Source organism: Caloenas nicobarica, chromosome Z (assembly GCF_036013445.1).
Source record: "Caloenas nicobarica isolate bCalNic1 chromosome Z, bCalNic1.hap1, whole genome shotgun sequence".
NCBI lineage: Eukaryota > Metazoa > Chordata > Aves > Columbiformes > Columbidae > Caloenas > Caloenas nicobarica.
In genome coordinates, this window is record NC_088284.1 from 73,165,375 (window position 1) to 73,179,961 (window position 14,587).

General features: G+C 42.4%; 1 protein-coding gene and 1 long non-coding RNA gene across 11 annotated transcripts in view; one reads left to right on the forward strand and one right to left on the reverse strand.

The window, feature by feature from the left end:
* The window catches only part of LPAR1 (lysophosphatidic acid receptor 1), a 75,152-nt gene that overhangs the window by 45,686 nt on the left and 14,879 nt on the right, over positions 1–14,587 (forward strand). The window lies entirely within an intron of this gene.
* On the reverse strand, positions 6,813–13,632 carry LOC136001318 (uncharacterized). 2 transcript variants are annotated; one of them, XR_010607768.1, is made up of 2 exons: positions 13,557–13,632; positions 6,813–12,151 (listed from the first exon to the last, which is right to left on the reverse strand). It is a non-coding gene; the product is annotated as an uncharacterized LOC136001318 (long non-coding RNA). The 2 variants fall into 2 exon arrangements; XR_010607767.1 differs by having other exon boundaries at positions 6,813–12,006; positions 13,557–13,630.

Below are 14,587 nucleotides of genomic sequence, written 5' to 3' on the forward strand. Positions count from 1 at the left end.
GAGATACCCGAGGAACAGCAGCCGGGCGGTGGGGTGGGAGATGGTCGGCAGTGAGTGACAGCCTTCAAACAGCCTTTGTGCCCCACTCCTGCCAGTCTCACCATGAACACTGTGTTCAAGGAAAAGGTGTATTTTTGTGCATTTTTTAAATAAACATATTTTGAACCCGAATGTGAAAGAAAAATGTGATTCTGAGCTCCTCTGGTTGTCGCTTTATTAGCAGAACAGCTTCCTGTTTTCCTGTTTTGTACATCTGGGGATGCTGTTGCTGAGCTCACAGGTGGACTGCTTTTCTTCTGTTTTCTTTCAGACAAAGGTCGTTGTCTTCTTTTTTTTTTTTTCCTCCTATTTTCTGTTTCCTTTCTTCTCTTGCCTCTCTTGCCTCTCTTTTTTTTTTTATTTTTCAGATCTTTCATGAGTAAGTTTCTGTCACACACATGTGATGCCCTTCTTTAAAGCTGAAGAAAATGCCCATGCTTTCTGCAGTTCTCATTCAGGAAACCTTTGTGCCACTCTTCCACTTTGCTCAGGCTAAAAAAGTCTCTGGAGTTTTTTTTCCTTGCATCCACATGGAGAAACGCAGATACCACGTTCAAGTGTATGTGGCAGGTCCACTGGCGGACACACATCCTTTCCTGTCAGTGCCTGGAGAGCAGGTAGAGGACTCAGAGCTTGTGTGGAAGGTCAGGAGACTTCAGAAGCTATGACATCAATTGCTAAGTGAAGCATTTCTTTCCTGTGCTTGAGTTTTGTCTGTCAGTCTGTTCTGCTCAATGAAGTACTGGACCAAGGGGAGCTACCATAAGTGAAAATGCTTGGTTTCCAGTCCCGCCGGCTAACAGGAGGTGGTTGAACACCCAGGAATGAGAACTTTGAAGTTTGTGGGCAGGGTGACCTTAAGTTCTGCAACAGTGGAAATAAGAATTTATTCTGTAAAACTATGTCAGACGTACCCGTCGTGGGGAGGGCCATCTGCTGCTGCAGGCTGATGTTAGGAGAGCAGCCTCTGTGTGTTGCAGTAGGTTGAAACGGTAATTTCTTGATGTTATTGCTAAAAGCCTATGAGGTTAGTTTAAAAAAAAAAAATCAGATAAGTTTGAGAGGAGTGATAGAGTACAATCCTCTTGCATTTCTTTGTGTTGGAGTAGGAGCTATCTGCTTGGGTCTTTTTGCTCTAATAAGGCACTTGGTATCTGAGTACAACGTTACCAAAATAACCACAGATTTACAAGGACAGTTAATATTTTTGAAATATCTTCCTTCATTAAAGGAGTCATCATCTCCTGAAGAAGAGGGAGGGAATTTAGCTGTTAAAAGCAGGAAAAGCTGCCAAGTTCCTGCATTTATCTTCTTTTCATGGAAATCGTTTCCTCTGACCATAGACTCACTACCTTCCTTGTTCTCTCAAAAGCAGTTTTGGGAGCTGTTTCCCATCTTCTGGTATTGATGTAACCTCAGAAGGAACTTGTTCTGACATATGGCATTGATAATTCTCATCTTTCCATGTGTGAAGTTGCTTTTAAGTGCCCACTTTTTACTTTTCTAAAAGTACAAGGAGTAACATAGAGATGCATCTTCCAAGCAGAAGCTGTGTATATAAAGAGAAGGAAAAAAAGGTGTGTAAATCTATTGAATATTTGTAGAACTAATATTGAAAATTGTAGTTCAAAAAAGGAAAACTGAAGGACATTTTTTAAAAAATATATTAAATGGGTTTAGATATGTAACTGGATTTCCTCAATGATGTGTTGGATTTTCTTTTAAAGTTGCTTACCTTTATTAGTTAGGAAAATAAGCATATTTAATCACACATTTTCTACCATAACTGCATCCTGCTTATATAAGAGAAAAGGGTACAGGGGGAACTGTGCTCACTCTTCACAACTTGGGGCAGTTTATTAATATCCCAAAACAGGCCAGGGTGAGGAGCAAAGAGTCTGGTGCATAACAGTATTAAAAGTCCATCACGTTGTGCCTTTTAATCAGCATCTGGTGCTACAAGGTCTACTTTTGATATTGGCAGATTACAATTAAAAATTTATTAGCATAGCCATGAGTTTGGGTACATACTTTAGGCAGTGAGGTGTCTGCTTTCAGGTTACAAGCATTTAATGGTGAAACGTATTTCTTTCAATACATAGTAAGAAACTGTCAACTTTAAGTGACATGAAAAACAGCCCATTGCTCTCAATTAATTGGCAAAGGGGCTACAAAGAGTCAACTCCAGGCTGTGGAGAGCCTTGTGGATGAGGAAAAACACAGGCTGAAGGAGTAAAGTCATGTCTTCTCTGTAAATGGGTATGCATAACAGCTCCCATCTGCTCGTACCATGCTGTAGGAAACAGAGTGGGAATGATGTGTGGGTGTTTCTAACCTCTGCTTGCACAGGTCAAAACATAAATTTATGATAAAAAAATTGTTTGTCTTGAGCTGGCAGACCTGCAAAGCGTGTCTGCTAGTGTTTGATGTTCAGTCATGTCAGCAGGGCACACCATGTTCTGCTTCCTCCTCCAGAGGCAAATAGTGAAATGGAGCTGAGTGCTGACCAGTTTGCTTTCCAGGAGACCCCTTGCCTTTGCCATGCATGTGCCCAAGGAAAAAAAAGAAAATGTAAGGATTGCAGGGAAGCCACAAGTATGAAGGGGAGTACCCTTCCATCTTATAAAAAGTAGTGTGTTTTTAGTTTACAACGGCTGATTTCTGAAGTAACGTCAATGCAGAGAGAGACTTGGCTCTTTAATTCGTGAATCAAAAGCCTTTGCTCTGTCTGGGTTTCCTACCGATATTATCTGGTTTCCCCTCCCCAGCAGCTCTCTTGTTTACATGCTGCTGCACACAAAAGCAACTACTATGTGTTTCTTGGAGTTCTGATTTGAACCATGTGTTTAGCTTTCCAAACATATATGAACGGTTTGCAACTTCAAAACTTTGCCCTTCCTGCTCCCTGGAGGAGCAGAGGAATGTGTCTAAGGAGACCACAAGCTATTCTTCTACCTTCAGGCAAGACGTGAACATAGTATCTTGTGGTCCTGCTGGCATGCTCAGGTGTTCCAGTCTCATCCTGCATGTGAGACTGAGAGATTTCTACCATCTTCCCTACCTGCGAAGGAGACAGAGCGATCATGGTCCACATTTTAGATAGTTCAGAGTTAAACCTCTGGTTTTGTACCTGCTGCCTCACTTCAAGTGTGTAGTTTGTCAGCTGGATATGGAGGGGTTTTATACAATTTCAGAACAGTAAAAGGCTGGCTTGGTCAGCTACTCTTCTGCTGTAGGCTCTTGAGGAACTGCCCTATTAAAGGCACAATCTCCGTGTAGTAACTGCACTATCTACATATAAAACTATTAAGTTACCTCAGTTGCAGGTGTGAGTGTTGGAAACAGAGAGGTTTGCATAGAGACAGACGCAATTTTTTTTCCCTCTGTGTTCTGGTTCATACCAAGCAGGGTTTAGGAAACTGAAGAATCATTTCCCAAGAAAATGTGCTGACTAAAATTCTCGTTCTGAAGCTAGTGAGTCAAAAATTCATATTAGAGAAAAGAAGATAACTCTCAGGTAAGAGTGGAAGAGATGCATTACCTTGGTCCCTGAAGCTGATGTACTGGCTGTGTTGTGAAATACAGAAGAAATTGGCATTTCTGATAATGCTTGGCACAGTTTCTGGAACTTGTGTGAGTGCTGCATGGAGATTTATGAATTTAGTTCAAAAATGTGTCTTTTGGAAGTATCTTTTGTAGTATACAGCAGTGGAATGTAGTCATTGCTCCTTAAAGAGATCACAAATTTTTTGTTACTATTTCAGTAGACATGTGTGTTATGTAACATAAGAAAATGGGAAATTAAGCAAATTGGATTTTCCATCTGCTTTTGTTCTGATGCCAGAATATAGGGTGATATGCAGGATTTAGCTCTGAAGATGTGAAGATCTGGGAATTCCTTCCTTTTTTTTTCTCAGGCACACTATAGGCTTAATGAGATCTCTGTTGAAAAAGCTTGTCAGCCCCAGGTGAGGAGAGAAGTTGGAGACTCCCCGAGAGAGCTGTTAATCTGGCTGCTGGCTCTGGTCCCTCCTCTCTAGATTTCGGCAAGGGCATCTGCCCACATCATTCCCATCCCCAGGGAGGGTGCTCAGTTACCTGCAAAACCTCCCTCTCCTGCTCAGCCCCTCGACATTACTCTGCATGTCCCTCTTGTGCATTTTTGCATTTTGCAACCCATTTCCCGAAAAGCCCTTGCCCCGGGTAGGAGTGTTGTGGCATGTAGGTGTAGGGGTGCTGGGCACTGAGGGATCATCACTTGCTGCTTGCTTGCTGCCTGATGCTCAACCTGGTCTATGGGCTTTGCCTTTCAATTGCATTTTGGATTTACTATAGCTTAACATGCTTCCTACTGTTGTCACACCCAAAAAAAAAAAAGGTAAAGGAAATGCATATTGGTTAATAGGCTATGTGGCTTCTATAGGCCCTGAGGGTTAAAAATGGTCCTTCACTGACAGTAATCAGCATCTAATCCTTGGCTGTTTAGCCAGCGTTCTGCATGAAATGAGTTGTGCTGGTTTCCATCTTTCCAGCAGAAAAGCTTGACTTGATTCAGTCTGGAGTGAGGAGGGGTCAATTTAAATAAGCAAACAAAGCAAACTAATTAACTGGAAATAATTAACGTAGCATTCTTTAGATGAACAGTTCAGCTTTCAGTCTATTAATCCATCACATACCCGAGTGCTCCATTCACCGTGTGCTGCTCTGTGGTAGTGTTAAAGAGCAGAAGGCTTTCACATAGGCGGCACTGGCTTTGCTTGCGTGAGAGGTGTGTATAAAGCCAAATGCACTCAAGAAATGTGACCTTCTAAACACATTCCAGAGAACACAGTAGTGATTGATGCTGTTTCCCATGAGATGTTCCTTTTATTTATTTTTTTTTTTTTAATTCTTCGCCCACCCTCGCTCTCCTCTCCCTCTGTTCCCATCTCTCCTCTCCCTTTCTTTATTTATAACTTTATCTCGGTGGCCTTGCCCCCGTTCAGCTGCTGGGCAGCAGCAGCACCTCTGAGAGCCAGCGCAGCCGCCAGGACGGTACATGGAGCCTGGGCTGTGGGAGGCTGTCACGGGGCCACCCCATCCCACAGCGCCGGTGGCCCCGTCTCAGGTGCCTCTCAGACGTATGGGGCTGCCGGGCACTCCTGGCATGGCAAAGAAAAGCAATTCCAGGGCTGTTTCCAGAAAACAACCTGTATCCACCTTCCTGCAAACTGTTTTCATAGGCACGAATATCCAGCATATCGTGATTTACTCCTGGAAGAAGAGAAATTCTTTTTCCTGAGTTTTTAGAACCAGGCTGTGAAATGGAAGAAGCATTTCTTGCATTTTTCCCCTGTCAGTGGTAAAAACATGTTTTTTCCAGTGTGCACTAAAAATAGATGTATTTAAACCATAAGAGTAGATCTAAATTAACTATGAGTTATTGGTAACATGCATTGAGGATTTAACCTCTTACATTTCTTTTATGGATATCGACGTTGATTTTACAAGCACACATCATGTAATTAACAGGGAGCTGCTAATTCACTATGCATTTGGTAAATTGTTTAAATTATTGTTCTAGTTTTTTATGCGTTTCAGGGATTTTCTTTTTGCTTTTGCTGAAATTGCCTGTTGCATACCCTGCAGCCCTCTTGCAAGTTGCTCCCATTCAAAAGAAATTCTGAATTCCCGAGAAACTTCGGGTTGCTAACAATTAAAAATAAATAAATAAATGAAAATCACCTATTAATTTTGGTTATGGAACTTTTTTTTTTTCCTTTGAAGGTTTAGAAAACAGTACAATCAAGTAGTCACCCTCCTTTCGATTTATCTCTCTGGCTGAAGGACAGAGCTACCTCAGCAGGAGGAGTATTGAGTGCCTTGCCTGCAGAGCTGGGTAGGCTCATTGCCTGTAGGCATTTGCTTCCCAGCTTCTCTTATTTTATTTTATTTTAACTTAGTTGTCACATACTTCCGGCTCCTAATTCAGGACCTGATTGTGCATCAGTAATTGGAAAAGTAAATTGCACAGAGATCATTACCGGTCAAGGCTTGATCCAGAAAGAAATTATGCCTGTTTGAGTATTTCCCTTTGGCAGGGATGTTCAGCCACAGATGTAGCAATTGTCCAGGATACAGTGTATATGACAGTGCCTCAAATTTCTAACATCTTGTCCATTTAAAATGAGTGGAGAGAGCTGGATCAAGAGCTGACTGAAGCACAAATTCTGCATTTGGCTGCATTAACACCAGGATTTCACTGCAAATGTTGGTGAAATATTAGCAGGGACATGAACCAGATTTTAAAACCCGGACTTGACCTTAGAAAACAGTGATGAAATGTATTAGAAACTCTGAGCACGATACATTCATGAGCTTTTGCCCTTGCGTATTTCACTTTGAAACAATATGCTTTTCTCCCAAAGGTTTTAGGAGTGGTCTTCTGCACCCACAGCCTGACTATCGAGAGTCACCCTTGATTCATACAGAAGAGAGAGTCTTGCAGAGTGTCAGTTATGGGATGGCTCCATTGCATATTGAACTGTTAAGTGCAGATCTAAAAAATAACAAAAATGACTAAAGGGAGCATTATACTTGCCAGAGGTTTTGTTAGATAAGCTTAGACATCATTATTTTAATTTTCTTTGCCTCTTTTTGCTGCCGTTGCTTTCAAACAGGAAAGATAAATGCCTGTTGGATGCAGCAATTGCATTGAGCATCTCTTCAGATGTACGTAAGAAAGCAGAAACCACAACAAACAAAAAGTCAACACAAGCAGAAGGCTTCTCATATGGATTTAAGGAGTGAAGGTTTTTTATTGTTAGGAAAGTACTCGTAGCACAGTGCATAGAAAAGGCACTAGTATCCTGATATAATTGCCCGTAAAGCTGCACATATGCTATTTTGGGGGCAGCATTTTGTAACACTGATATTGTGGAGTTCTTTGTGTGCTGAAATCTGTGATAATACAAGATGTATGTCACCACATCTTGAAACCATCTCCTCTACTCCCATGACATGGACTGACCACTTACAAAGAAAAAAAACAAAAACAAACAAAAAAACCTCCTCACGCTCAGAAGCTTAGAAGTATATTTGCTTTGTTTAAACACCTCTATCTTTCGTGCCCCAGGAAAATAAAAAGCAAAGTGCTTGGAAGAGACAGGCACATTGCCAGCATTTTAAAGAGCTGAGAGAGAAGAGTTTGAGGCTGGCGATAGTTCAGGAAGTTTCTGAACCAGCATGAGAGATATCAGTAACAGATACATCTGGAAATATTTAATCATTTGGTAGCTCACTTCATGCATGAGTTGCTCTTTAATTTAGATGGAGAGGACTTGTGTTAGATTATTTTCATCATTTGAGATTAAAGGCTGTGTACGTATGTTGCAATTTGTGCCCTTGGCGTGAGGTTTTTCCAGGGGATCCGTCCTTGCTGTGACCACAGCTGCCCTCTTTGTGGCAGTGTCAGCTCTGGCTCCAGGACTTGCTTTAGAGTTCATGAGCACCCAAGAGTGGATATATGTGCCTTTGGTCCACACGTGATGCATTGTCAGGAGTTGCCTCCGGTTGTGTCATGTCCCTGAGTTACTACAAATGCTTAAAAAAACCAAAATGGTGTAGGTGGTGGGTCTGCATCAGGAAGATGAGCCCCCAAATTCTGGTCATTGCAGTTGTCTCTGAACCCCAACAGATGTCTGGGTCAGAGAGTCTGGGTTGGGGCTTGCGACTGTCTCCCATGAGTGAGGTTTTTATGTCGCTGGCAATGCCACGATGCCAGAGAGCGTTACGGAGGGCAGCCATGACTCTCCCTGGCCGATCGCTGTGCACTGCTTGGCCAAAAGTGGTGTCTGCTCTGGCTCCTTCTCCTCGTCCTTTCAGGGCATCCTCCAGCAAGGAACCCCAGAGAGTCCCATCACTTCCCTTGACATGGAAGTGTCTTTGCTTTCACCACTCTTCAAAAAAACACAACAAAACAAAAAAGTCCTTGAAGGCAAGCAACACAAAGACAATGCCACAGTGGCATTAAATAATTTCTAGCCACGATAACAACATGCTTTTGAAAAGCCAAGCAGTGCTAAATGAGCCAGAGAGACATATCTGTTCCATTCCTTAACATGCACTCCTTTCCTTCTCCTTGCTTAGTGTGCAGCAGATTGCTTTAAGTATGAATATTTCCAGAAAAATTACCTAAGAATTGTGGCAAGGAAGGGTTTTGTCAGCAAGTTTGTGCTGCTGGATATTCCGCACAGGAAGGAGACAGCTCATGCTCTTGTGATGCCGGCTTAGTGGAACAACTTTCCATAGTGTCACAAAATTTAGAAAGCTCGGCTAGGGAGAAGGATGGAGAGGTGACAGGTCACGTATGGCCCTCTTCTCCTGTAAACAACTTTTGAGGTTGTCTCTTTTCATCAGTTTTACACGTCTTGATAGAACGTTTCTGGGGAAAATACTAAGTTTTAAATTGCATCTGTAAATGTTTACATGTGTCTGTTGCAGTGATATGCAACACACTTGCAGGCATTGGGATATTTCCTCTGCCTTTCACTGTGCTGTTGTGCTGTATGTGCTCATCTCACTGCTGATCTCAAATCCTCCTGTGTACTGCATTTTGCAAACAAACTAATTTCCTCACTTTTTTATATGTTTCCTCTTGCCTGTGCCCTGCACTATCTACTGTGAATGACTGAGCTTTCCACTCAAATGTTTGCATTGCAGCAACATTCAAGCTCAGACCTGCTGCTTGGAGGAGTGTTTGACAGCTGCAGCTGAACCCTGGGAGATCTCAGCAGTCATAGAATCATAGAATAGTTTTGGTTGGAGGAGACCCTCAAGATCATCGAGTCTAGCCATGGTTAACTCTGGCACAAAACCGTGTCCCTAAGAACCTCATCTACCTGTCTTCTAAATTCCTCCAGGGATGGTGACTCCACCACTGCCCTGGGCAGCCTGTTCCAATGCCTGAAAACCCTTTCGGAAGAATTTTTTCCTCATATCCAACCCAAACCTCCCCTGAAGCAACTTGAGGCCATTTCCTCTTGTCCTATCACTTGTTACCTGGGAGAAGAGACCAACCCCCTCCATGCTACGACCTCCTTTCAGGTAGTTGCAGACAGCGATCAGGTCTCCCCTCAGCCTCCTTTTCTCCAGGCTGAACAGCCCCAGTTCCCTCAGCTGCTCCTCATCAGACTTGTGCTCCAGGCCCCTCACCAGCTTCATTGCTCTTCTCTGAACTCTCTCAAGTATTTCAATGTCTTTCTTGTAGTGAAGGGCCCAAAACCAAACACAGGATTCAAGGCCTGACCATCAACTTGAACTCCTGCCCAAAGTAACCCTGATTAATAAAGGTATTATTCTGTGATGCAGAATAAGGAAGGGGAGATGGCGAGCATCTAGGCTGCAGATAAGTTACAGGAACCTTTTTTTTTCTCTTTTTTCTTTCTTCTTTTATGAATATAATGTATAGTGCATCTTTAAAAGCTTTAGAGCTGCTGAAATTCTCTGATAAATGCCATTTACAGCAGGAGTGTAGTCAATTATAAATATAAAAACTGAGTGTTTTCAGAAAAAATATGTGCTGGAAATACCATGGAATCATCAGCCTTGCAGTAGGTCAGTCTGGAAAACCTGCCTGTTACTTACCCTGTTCCTAGCCATGTATATTCACATCTATAGATAGAGCCTCAATGAACACAGTTACAATGCCAAGGTTCAGATTGCAGGGCAACAGGGAGAGACCACTGGTGCCAGTGAAAATGGAAGCTGAATGCTGATTAATTTTGGAGGAGGAACACGTTAACTTATCCCGTGTTGCTTGTGTCTCAAAGAAGATACCCAAGATGGAAAATGTGTGCCCTTCTTCCCCCCTCATAGTTTGCAGAACAAAACCCAGCTGATATGAAGCTTGTTGTGCTGGTTGGTTTGGGTCTTCATGATTTGAAACACAGCTGTGATCAATCCCCAGGCTACAAAGCCTGCCTGTAAAGGACAGGCAGCTGGAGACATGGGCTTTTCCTACAGCACTAAAATGGCCTCTCTGCCTTGCTGCATTTCTCCCTGTTTTTCTGAGCTCTGCAGAAAAATGGTGAGAAGCCAGCAAGAATTGCCAAGAGCTTTAAGTCCAGCAAAGACTGATCCGAGTTTACATCAGGGCTCCTTTGTTATGCACCTCCCTTACATGCTGCTATGTTGGAGATTGCCTCAATATTTCTTTCATTGTTAAAACATTTGAAAGGAAACTTAGGTCAGCTCTTACTCGTTTCCTTCAGTTTGTTGCTGAATGTTCAGGGATTTTTGTTCTTTCTGAAGAAGAAAAAAAAGCTGTGTATTTCATTTAGAGCAGCAGAGTTACTTCTTAGAAGCAACTACTTTGCTGAGTAGAAGGATTTTGCAAGCAATTCGCTTACAGTGCACTAATTGCTTTTTTGCCTTTTTTTTTTTAACCCAAAAATTCCTCGGTGGAGTCCTTTTGCCTCAGAGGTCTCAGTTTATCTCATGCAGCTTCCCATTGGCTTTAGGTGCAAGCCCACAAATATCTGCTAAAAAAAACCAACTATAGAAATCTTGTGAATTCATACATCAGTGTGTCTGTCCCAAAATATTCTGACTTAAATTACTATGAGCAGTGCTGAATTAAAACATCTGAATGATCCTGCAGGCACTGTTCTGAGCGTGTGCTGGAGGAGGAGTACTCAGAGTAGGTGATTTAATTAGCTGGTGTTGCAATAAAAGATATTTCCTGTGTCCCCAGGTTCCACCTCTGGAACGCATGCTGGTACCATTGAGCAATACTGGTGGGCTCAGCCTGTCTGCTTGGTGCTGTAGGTTTTTCTAACATGGAGCAATCCAGAAGCTGGCAGCAGGAATTTGAGGAGGTGTCTTTTTTAATCACCACGGTCTTTTTTCACCGCTTGTGCTAGTCTGTCAGCTTGCTGTCTCGTCAGCCCCATAGCTGAGCTGCAGACCTGTGCAGCTGCTGAAGGTAACCCAGCTGGAAATTGCCTTTATGGTTTGATAGCAGTCTTGGTCCTTCAGTTCCTTTTTCATCAGGGAACAACAGCTGATGCTATGCTTTTTAGGTTTTATATTTTTTAACCTGTATCCATGATCACAACCATGTATTGTTTTAAGCAGAAGAATGCAATCCAGTAGATGGCTTAGACTTACTAAGATCTTATTCTGAGGAATGATAACTTTGCAGAAACTTCTTGTGGTTTTCCACAGAAAGAGTGTGGAAGAGCCTTTTGTTTTTCTCTTAGCGGCCTGCTTTCAATGCAGCTGCACCATTTGCGACTGTTTGTTTTTACAGCCACTTCTGGAAGTCAGCAGAGTTACAATTTCTTTGATGGCTGGCTCCCTGCTTATATGCTGTCCCCTTTCTTTTAGCAGACATCCCAACCCTGCATCCAGAACTGGTTTCCACCAAGTGACCAGAGCAGCATGCCGTGCAGATGTGGCCAGTGTGCATAGCGTGTAGGATCAGTTGGAGGGAATTAGACGGATCTAAGTGCCATCAGAGCATGCAGAACAAATTAGGTTTGCTTTTTGGATGCCGCTGCTTTGTCATTCTCTGCATGCATTCTCAGGCTTTCCAAGTGTGAAGCAAATGCTTTCACAGGTATCTTCTGGCTCTGGCAGCCACTGGTGTGCCTGAACTGCATGTAGCTGGTCTGCCATGTCTGATTGAACTGTTATTAGTGGTTATTAGTGGTCCTTTATCTTCTGAAAGCTTCCAGACGGTTTCGTTTTCAGTTGCCAAAGATTTTACATTGAATGGCGTTTAAATCCCTTATCCCTTGAGGACTGTAGCCCATGGCAAGCAGAGTGCTAAAAGGGAAGAATTCTCAAGCTCTTGCCCTGCAGAAGCAGCATGATCCCCACCAGGTCCATCGTCAGCACTTGTGTGTGCAGAGCCACAAGTTCTGCCCATGCAGTGGCTCGACTTCTCCGTGTCACTGCGGGAAATGAGATGGCTTCACCCTGAGTCTGAAGACAGGTGACAGTAGAAAATAATTAATGTCATCTTTGGCGGTCTTATTAAATGGGCCAAAAGTTCAGTGAGAACAGAGATGGCTCTTTCATGCCCAGCAGCAGAAGACCCAGGACAAACCCGAGCTGTAGTCGAGGCATGCTACAAAGAAAGCAGCAATGTTAATGCCTCTTCCTTCCTTGCTTGGTAGTTGGGGGCTGGATTTAAATGGCCTTTGCCTGGCATTTCTCATGAACACCCTTGAAAGAGATGGCTGGGAATCAGTTTTGTTGTTGAAAGTATTTCAGTATTCTGCTGCGCTACAATTGCTCTTTCATGAGTAGGTGGGAGGGAGTAAATAAACTGAAAGGGAAGACTTAGTGCTTTTTTTTCCCTTCATAATTATTTTATCATAGCCAAAATCTACAGTCTTTTGTGGGGACAGCAGAGCGAACAGTGTGCCAGAGGTCAAAGGAGTCACATCCTCAGAAACATGCAGATTGAGCAACCTTCAGAAAAGTATGATTGTGCTCTTTTTTGTGGTTTCAGAGGCTATTTATATAAAAGTCTTTAAGCCACAGTGACGCAGGGTGTGGTATTAACACAGTAGCTGAAAGGCAAGTGCTATTCTTGGATGCTTAGGTGCCATACTTTGCTTAGCGGGGGTTAAATTTAGAATGGGAAAGCACGCTGCCAAAAGTAGAGTGCTGCTCCCAAAAAGCAACTGAAACACAGCAGGATCTGTTCAATAAGCTGAATCAAACTCAAACTTTGGTTTTTGTCTACTTCTACTGACCTAATGACATAAACCAGAAATGTGCATAGCATTGCTGCCCCAATAGCTGCATACTCAGGATTTTCCACAGCTGCATATTGGTGAGAGAAAGGACTAGCTGAAGATGCACCTTTTTTCCCCACTATAATGCATGGTTTGGCAATGTGATTCTTGAAGCTATGAGCTGAAATAAAGGCTATCTTCTGCGTTTACCCAAAGACTTGAAATCAATATAGATTCCATAATGGTAAATACAAAGGAAATCACAGAGAAACTGCCACCAACATCCAGATGATGAACCAGCAATGAACCATTTCCAGACTTGTTCACTGTATTTCCCATTTTAAGTATGGGAAATACTGTCATTACCACAGTAAAATTATATGCTGCAGAATGGGAAACACCCTTCTGACAGGAAAAAATGTACCTACTGTACACTGTTGCAGTGCTTCTCTCTGCATGATAGTATTTTTAATGAATCCAGAGACTGGCTTCACAGAAGTTGATAAAATGCTGATCTTTCATTCTCACTGACACCTAAGACATAAGTTACAGTGTAATGGCATCTTGTCCAGATAGAAAAAATTAGATATTCCAAGGGAAATCAGAGGCTACCAAGATGTAGCTGTGTCCCTTTAAACCATGTCTCACCTTCAGTGTAGAAATATAGACCAAAAGCCATATTTTCAGCCCATTATCAGCCTCTTCTAGACAGGCTTAAATGAGTATATATAGAATTATGTGCTAAAACCTAGAATTAACCCTTCTGATAAGTTGTCAGTATGTACTTACCACAAGCAAAATTCAGGTGGTTCTTCATTTAGTGCCTCTCTTGTGAAGTGCAATGCTGTGTCTCTCTGCTGTTATGAGGCTTTATCCTTTCTCTGTTTTGTCATTGCTATTTGTAGACACCTCACTGGTAGTCTGATAGCCTGAGCGACATTGATGGCCTTCACATTACTTGGGTGGTGAGGTGTAGAGGTGACTTACTATAGCACTATTGTTCATGTACAGTCAGTCCAAGTCTGCTTCTGCTTTAAGGTATTTTCATTTGTTAACATCGAGATGAGGAGTAGAAGGTCTTTTTGGGAAGGAGGCTATCCTAACATATCCAAAAGACTGACTGATTTTCTAGGGAGATTTATTCTGGAGTGACATCCGTTTTACCAAGAGGACTCTACCACTGTTGCCACTTCACTCTGAGCCCTTGGTCTTCATTTTCGCAGAGGAACACAGCTGTCATGGTGGATTCTGCTTCTTAAGACTGGTTTGTGTAAATGAACTTCAAGCCATTGCCTCAAGGGGTGTCTGCCACAGCTTAGCCAGCTAGCTATAATCAGACAAATTGCAGTATGGCTATATAAAGATAAAAGCACACACAGTTTTCTTTCAGTTGAGGTAGAGCTGTTATATAATACAGTCATTTTAAGTAGCTCTACCTTTTTGTAACACTTAACTCCAGTTCACAGTGTGGCACTAGCATGGGAGAAACAAATTTCATTCCTATTAAGGAAGCAAATACAGGCTAATTTTTTTTCTAATATTATTTAGTTTCATCTTATGTAAGAATCAAAGCAGTCCTTTACATATTAAATTGCATCCACTCCTGCTTCATTTGGAAACTTGTGTTGCAACTGGAGCTTATCCAGACATAACACCAGTAACGCTTAATGTCCTTAACAACAAAAGAAAATACAATTAAACAATCTCTTGGACTAAAGCCGTTTGAAATCTGCTGAACAAACTGTATTGTTTGAGTGTAGCATTGTGACCATCCTTGGGAAAGTACCAGAGTACCGCAGGGGGTATATGGATTTCCAAAG